Raw genomic sequence first — 8,012 nt, 5'->3', positions numbered from 1 at the left:
TTACTGTGTAAAAGGGTCATGGGACTGAATGGTCTCCTCCTGTTCCTATGTAAAACGGCCATGGGACTGAATGGCCTCCTCCTGCTTCTGTGTAACTGACTCAGGGGTTCAGAGTACTCAGAGGGAAAGTGTCGGGCGGTAGTTTCCCTTCTCTGAATTACCGATTTACTGCAAAATGTACCGTTAGTGAAAGAACCACCGAACCCTAAAACCCGACTCTGGTGGGACTCGAACCCACAACCTTTGAATACCTTAATCTGATCATATAAGTAGAAGTCCAATGCACTATCCATTGCGCCACAGAGCCAATTATGTAAAAATCTGTTACAAAAGCAAAATAGTGTTGATGCTGGAAATCTGAAATATAAACAGATGAAATGCTGGAAACACTCTGCAGGTCAGGCAGCATTCCATGACTGTTTAAAAGGGGTCTACTTTCAGTCCCGGATCATTCTGTGTCTGTTTAAAAGGGGTCTACTTTCAGTCCCGGATCATTCTGTGTCTGTTTAAAAGGGACATGCTGTCAGTCCCGGTTTATTCTGTGTCAGTTTAAAAGGGACATGCTGTCAGTCCCGGATTATTCTGTGTCTGTTTAAAAGGGATGTGCTGTCAGTCCCGGATCATTCTGTGTCTGTTTAAAAGGGACATGCTTTCAGTCCCGGATTATTCTGTGTCTGTTTAAAAGGGATGTGCTGTCAGTCCCGGATTATTCTGTGTCTGTTTAAAAGGGATGTACTGCCAGTCCAGGATCACTCTGTGTCTGTTTAAAAGGGATGTGCTGTCAGTCCCGGGTCATTCTGTGTCTGTTTAAAAGGGATGTGCTGTCAGTCCCGGGTCATTCTGTGTCTGTTTAAAAGGGATGTGCTGTAAGTCCCTGGTCATGCTGTGTCTGTTTAAAAGGGATGTGCTGTCAGTCCCGGATTATTCTGTGTCTGATTAAAACGGGTGTTACATAATATTATAGAGTCTGCCCCACAGAAACAGTCCATTCGCACGAACTGGTCTCCACACGAGCCTCCTCCTTCTCTATTTCTCCTCACCCCCCAAATAAACTAGAATCAGTAATGGTAACCATGAAACTATCGGATTGTCGTAAAAACCCATCTGGTTCACTAATGTCTTTCAGGGAAAGAAATCTGCCGTCCTTACCTGGTCTGGCCTTTGTGTGACTCCAGTCCCATAGCAATGTGGTTGACTCTTAACTGCCCTCTGAAATTGCCTAGTAAGCCACTTAGTTGTAACAAACCGCTACGAAACAAAATAATAAAAATGAAACTATACGGACAACCTGGCCTGATCCATATCAGCCTCCTCCTGAGGTCCCCACCATCACAGAAGCCAGCCTTCAGCCAATTCGATTCACTCCACGTGATATCAAGAAAAGGCTGAGCACACTGGATATAGCAATGGCTCTGGGCCTTGACAACACCCCGGCTATCATTCTGAAGACTTGTGCTCCAGCCAAGCTGTTCTAGTACAGCTACAACACTGGCATCTATCCAACAATGTGGACGACTGCCCAGGTATGTCCTGTCCACAAAAAGCAGGACAAATCCAATCCAGCCAATTCCCGCCCCATCAGTCTACTCTCTACTCTCAATCATCAGCAAAGTGATGGAAGGTGTCATCCACAGTGCTGTAAAGTGGCACTTACTGACCAATAACCTGCTCATTGATGCCTGGTCTGGGTTCTGCCAAGAGCACTCGGCTCCCGACTTCATTAAAACCTTGGTCCAACATGAACAAAGGAGCTGACCACCAACATCCTGGGGGTTACCATTGAACATAAATACTGTGACAACAAGAGAAGGTCAGAGGCTAGGCATTCTGCGTCGGGTGTCTCACCTCCTGACTCCCCAAAGCCTTTCTACCATCTACAAGGCACAAGTAAGGAGTTTGATGGAATACTCTCCATTTGCCTGGATGAGTGCAGCTCCAACAACACTCAAGAAGTTCGACACCATCCAGGACAAAGCAGCCCGCTTGATTGGTACCCCATCCACCATCTTAAACATTCACTCCCTCCACCACCAGCGCACCGTGGCTGCAGTGCATACCATCTACAAGATGCACTGCAGCAACTCACCAAGGCTTCTTCAGCAGCACCTGCCAAACACGCAACCTCTTCCACCTAGAAGGACAAGCGCAGCAGGTGCATGGGAACACCCCCACCTCCAAGTTCCCCTCCAAGTCCCACACCAATCTGACTTAGAAGTATATTGCCGATCCTTCATCGTCACTATGTCAAAATCCTGGAACTCCCTCCCTAACAGCACTGTGGGAGTACCTTCACCACACGGACTGCAGCGGTTCAAGAAGGCGGCTCACCACCACCTTCTCAAGAGGCAATTAGGGATGGGCATTTAATGCTGGCCTTGCCAGCGCACCCACATCCCATAAACGAATTTAAAAAATCCTATCAACATATCCTTCTATTCCTTTCTCCCTTCCTCTTAAATGCATCTGTAGTATTCGCCTCAACTACTGCATTCTCAGCACTCTTTGGCCAAAGATGTTAATCCTGAATTCCCTGCTGGATTTATCGGTGAGTATTTGTGACCTGTCTTCTCTGAGCTAGTTCCTGACTCACTCACAGTAGGAAGTATTTTCTCACTGTTAATGTGCAGTTGCGATGGCCGAGTGGTTAAGGCGTTGGACTTGAAATCCAATGGGGTTTCCCCGCGCAGGTTCGAACCCTGCTCGCAGCGACTTTGATGCAAATTCTTTATTTTATTTCATCGGCTCCCTGTGGCGATCACTGGCCCCGAAATTGATCAGAATTCCCTCCACTGCACTTTATTACACTGATTAACCCAAAGCTGTTGTTCCAATTGGAACACTAATAATTTATCGGCATCAATTAGATATTGTGGATTTGTTGGGAACTAGTAAGCAATACAAACACAAAGCAGCATCAAAAATAGTAATTAATAAAGAGCCCTGCAGTGTTTGGTAGGGAATCACCTTCAGCTACTAAGTGGGAACACGGTTTGGTTTTATAAAACTGAACACGAATCAAAAAGTGTGTAAAAAGACCGTGGCAGGACTCGAACCTGTAACTTTCTGATAACCTCAGCGATTAATATCGAAGTCAAACGCCTTATCCATTAGGCCACGCGACCAGTAGGAACACTTTGTAGATCAGCGCCATCTGTGGACAGATAGACACAGGGTCAACCTTCCAGTTCCTTGAGCTCTCGGCAGAACTAAGGTTTTGTAGCTTTGCTTCAAAGTATTACAGCTCCAATCTTTTCAGCAAATAGTAATATTAAGAAACTACCCACACCATCAAAAAGTAAATGGCCCATCCGGGGATCAAACCCGCGACCTTGGCGTTATTAGTACCACGCTCTAACCTACTGAGCTAACCGGTCTGCCTTAAATTTTTTTGCTGTTAAATTCAATTTATGTTGATTTTTGCTTTTTGTCAGTTGTCAGTGCTCCGGTTTCCTCCCACAGTCCAAAGATGTGCGGGTTAGGTTGATTGGCTATGATAAATTGACCCTTAGTGTTAGGGGGATTAAATACGTGGGGTTACGGGGATAGGGTGGGATATGTGTTGGTGTAGGGGTTACGGGGATCGGGTGGGATATGTGTCGGTGCAGGCTCGATGGGCCGAAATTGCCTCTATCTGCACTGTGGGGTTTCTGTGATTCTGTGACTTCGAAGGCTGTAAAAGAAAGACTCTGATTTCTACAGCGCCTTTCACCTGAGGACGTCTCAAAGCGCTTTACAGGCAATGAAGTTGTAGTCGCTGTTGTAATGTAGGAAAAACAGCAGCAGCCAATTTGTGCACAGCAAGCTCCCACAATGTGATAATCGATGATAACCTGTTTTAGTGATGGTGATTTGCGGATAAATATTGGCTACAGGACACCGGGGTAAACCTCACCACCCCCTGCTCTTCTTCCAATAGTGCCATGGGATTTTTTATGTCCACCCGAGAGAGCAGGGGGGGCCTCAGTTTTGGAATTGTATTCCACCACAATCTGTATCCTTATGAACTGGCATATCCCTCACCCTACCATTAGCATCAAGACAGGGGACCAACCCTAGTTCAATGAGGAGTGTAGAAGAGCATTTCAGGAGCAGCACCAGGCATACCTATAATGAGGTGCCAACCTGATGCAGCTACAACACAGGGCTACACACATGCTAAGCTATGGAAACAGCATGTGTAGACAGAGCGAAGCGATCCAACAACCAACGGATCAGATCAAAGCTCTGCAATCCTGTCACATCCAGTCGTGACTATTTTAATTTAATGTAATTTGTTCCTAGGACTTGGGCATCGCTGGCAAGGCCAGCATTAATTGTCCATCCCTAATTGCCCTTGAGAAGGTGGTAGTGAGAAGCCCTCTTGACCCACTGCAGTCAATGTGGTGAAGGTACTCCAATAGTACTGTTCGGGAGGGAATTCTAGGATTTTGACCTAGTGACGATGAAGTTATGGTGATATATTTTCATGTCGGGATGGTGTGTAACTTGGAGGGGAACTTGGAGTTGATGGTGTTCCCATGCACCTGCTGCCCTTATAAGAACATAAGAACATAAGAAATAGGAGCAGGAGTTGGCCATTTGACCCCTCGAGCCTGCTCCACCATTCAATAAGGTCATGGCTGATCTGATCTTGGCCTCAACTCCACTTTTTTGCCTGTTCCCCCTTAACCCTTGACTCTCCGATAGTTCAACAATCTGTCTATCTCAGCCTTGAATATAATCAATGATTCAGGCTCCACAGCTCTCTGGGGGAGATAATTCCAAAGATTCACAACCCTCTGAGAGAAGAAATTCCTCCTCATCTGCGTCTTAAATGGACAAATCCTTATTCTGAAACTATGCCACCTGATTCTAGATTCCCCCATGAGGGAAAACAGCCTCTCAGCATCTACCCTGTCAAGCCCCCTCAGAATCTGATATGTTTCAATAAGATCACCTCTCATTCTTCTAACCTCCAATGAGTATAGGCCCAACCTGCTCAACCTTTCCTCTAAGACAATCCCTTCATCCCAGGAATCAACCTGGAGAACCTTCTCTGAACTGTCTCCAATGCAAGTATATCCCTCCTTAAATAAGGAGAACAAAAATGTATGCAGTGCTCTAGGCGTGGCCTCACCTGTACAGTTGTAGCAAGACTTCCCTACTTTTATACTCCAAGCCCCTTGCAATAACGGCCAACCTTCCATTTGCCTACTTAATTACTGCATGCTAACTGTTTGTGTTTCATGTACGAGGACACCCAGATCCCTCTTAACCGCAGCATTCTGTAGTCTCTCTCCATTTTAATAATATTTTGCTTTTCTATTCCCTCCACGGCCTCGCCCCTCCCTATCTCTGTAATGTCCTTTAGCCCCACAACTCCCTGAAATATCTGCGCTCCTCTAATCCTGCTCTCCTGAGCATCCCTGATTATAATCGCTCAACCTTCCTGTTGCCCTAAGCTTTGGAATTCCCTGCCTAAACCTGTCCACCTCTCTTTCCTCCTTTAAGATGCTCCTTATAACCTATCTCTTTGATCAAGCTTTTGGTCACCTGCCCTAATTTCTCCTTATGTGGATTGGTGTCAAATGTTTTGTCTGAAAATACACCTGTGCAGCGCCTTGGGACGTTTTACTACGTTAATGGTGCTATATAAATGCAAGTTGTTGTTGGTAATGGTGGTGGCGGATTCGGTGATGGTCATGCTGTTGAATGTGAAGGGGCGGTGGTTAGACTTTTGCTTGTTGGAGCTGGCCATTGCCTGGCACTTGTGTTGGCTGTTGTCATGTGTGGCACAGAGTGACATATGTACAGTATTTGCCGATAGGATAGTGTATGATTGACAACTGCAAGTTGTATGCTGAAAGATTAATGCAGGAAATCGTCAGCTAGAGTCTCTAAAATATAAGCTTATACACATAAACAAAACCCGACAGCTGGTTAGCTTAATTGGTTAGAGCGTGGTGCCAAGGTCGCGGGTTTGATCCCCGTACGGGCCATTTGATTTTTGGTAGAGAGGGTAGTTTCTTGCATTTGTTATTTGTTGAAAAGTTTGGATGGAAACTCACACGGGACCTGCAATACTTTGAAGGAAAGCTGGAAATCCTGAGTTATGACCTGCGGAGGTTTCCAACATTAATTGAACAATTCCAGATCCATCAGGACTTCTCGTATTTCAATCAGTGAACGGTTCACAGCCGCTGATTGGTTTGGAGTGCAAAGAATAGAACTGAAATAAATACAACCCCGGGGTTTAATCACTCATTATTAACATACCGCCAGAAACAGACCGTTCCGTCCAACCAGTCCATGCCACCGTTTATGTTCCACTCGATCCTCCTCCCGTCTTTCCTCATCTAAATCTATCAGCATAACCCTCTGATCACTTTTCCCTCATGTTCTAACCTAGCCTCCCCTAAAATGCATCGAAACTATTCGCTTCAACCACTCCCTGTGGTAGCGAGCTCCACATTCTCACCACTCTCTGGGTAAAGAAGTTTCTGCTGAATTCCCGATTGGATTTCTTGCTGACTATCTTATATTGATGGCCTCTAGTTATGCTCTTCTCCACAAGTGGAAACATTCTCTCTATATTCACTCTGTAAAAACCTTTCATAATTTTAAAGATCTCTATTAGCTCACTTCTCAGCCTTCTTTTTTCAAATGAAAAGGGACCCAGCCTGTTAATCCTTTCATGAAATGTAAAGCCTCACATTTCTGGTATCTTCCTTGTAAATCTTCACTGTACCCTTGGTCTAACCAAGGTTTGGTACTGGTTTAGCATAATTTCCCTACTTTTCAATTCTATCCCTCTAGAAATAAACCGCAGTGCTTGGTTTGCTTTATATATGGCCTTATTAACCTGTGTAACAACTTTCAGTGATTTGTGCATTTGTACTCCGAGATCCCTTTGTTCCTCTACCCCACCTAGACTTGCACCCGCCAAGAAATAAGTGACCTCCCTATTCTCCTAACATAAAGAAATACGTCACACTTATCTGTGTTCAAATTCATTTGCCAATTCTATGCCCATTCTGCAAGTTTATTAATGTCCTCCTGTAACTTGTTGCAGTCCTCCTCAGTATTGACTATCCCACCCCCAATTTGGTGTCATCTGCAAATTTATAAATTGTGTTTCTGATCACTAAGTCTAAATCGTTAATATAAATTGGGAACAGCAGAGGCTCCAGCTCAGATACTTGTGGAACACCACTACCCACCTTCTGCCACTGTGAATAAACTACCCGGCAGTCGGACTATCTGCCTTCTCTCCTTAAGCCAGCCAGCAATCCATTCCACTACTTCTCGCCTGACTCCGGATTCTATGACCTTGTTCATCAGTCTATTATGGGGTACATTATCGAAGGCCTTCTGAAAATCCAGATAAATTACACCTACAGCATTACCATTGTCTACTCTTTCTGTTGGTTTGGAGTGCAAAGAATGAGACTGAAATGACATCGGCCATCTCCAGTTCCCTGCTCCCCTCACCCACTCCAACCTATCTCCCTCTGAACTTGCAGCACTCCGTTCCCTCCGATCCAACCCTAACATTGTTATTAAACCTGCTGACAAAGATGGTGCTGTTGTTGTTTGGAGAACCGACCTCTACCATCCGGAGGCTGAACGGCAACTCTCTGCCAGCTCCTCCTACCTCCCCCTGGACCATGACCCCACTACTGAACATCAAGCAATTGTTTCCAAGACTGTCACTGACCTCATCTCCTCTGGAGATCTTCCCCCCATGGCCGCCAATCTCCCAGATCCTCAACACTGCATTGCCCACTTCTACATCCTTCCCAAGATCCACAAACAGGACTGCCCTGGTTGACCAATTGTTGAAGCCTGTTCTTGCTCCACAGAACTGATTTCTTCCTGTCTTCACTCTATTTTTTCTCGACTTGTCCAGTCCCTTCCCACCTACATGCGCGACTCTTCCAACACCCTCCGTATTTTAACCGTTTCCAGTTTCCTGGCCCCAAATGTCTCCTTTCCACTCTGGATGTCCATTGCCTCTACACCTCCATCCACCA

The 8,012-nt window shown here is 45.6% G+C and overlaps 2 non-coding genes across 2 annotated transcripts; one reads left to right on the top strand and one right to left on the bottom strand.

Moving 5' to 3' along the window:
• Positions 1-213: 213 nt before the first annotated feature.
• trnar-ucu (transfer RNA arginine (anticodon UCU)) lies at positions 214-307 on the bottom strand. Its single transcript has 2 exons — positions 271-307; positions 214-249 (listed from the first exon to the last, which is right to left on the bottom strand). It is a non-coding gene; the product is annotated as a tRNA-Arg (tRNA).
• A 2,319-nt stretch (positions 308-2,626) lies between these two features.
• Positions 2,627-2,708, top strand: trnas-uga (transfer RNA serine (anticodon UGA)). Its single transcript has one exon. It is a non-coding gene; the product is annotated as a tRNA-Ser (tRNA).
• Positions 2,709-8,012: the final 5,304 nt, after the last annotated feature.

Source organism: Somniosus microcephalus, unplaced genomic scaffold, assembly GCF_052327205.1.
Source record: "Somniosus microcephalus isolate GS21.2 unplaced genomic scaffold, FLI_Smic_1.0 unresolved_chr8, whole genome shotgun sequence".
In the NCBI taxonomy this organism is placed as follows: Eukaryota; Metazoa; Chordata; class Chondrichthyes; order Squaliformes; family Somniosidae; genus Somniosus; species Somniosus microcephalus.
The sequence above is the reverse complement of the archived record's forward strand: the minus strand, read 5'-3'. Positions and strand labels throughout refer to the sequence as shown.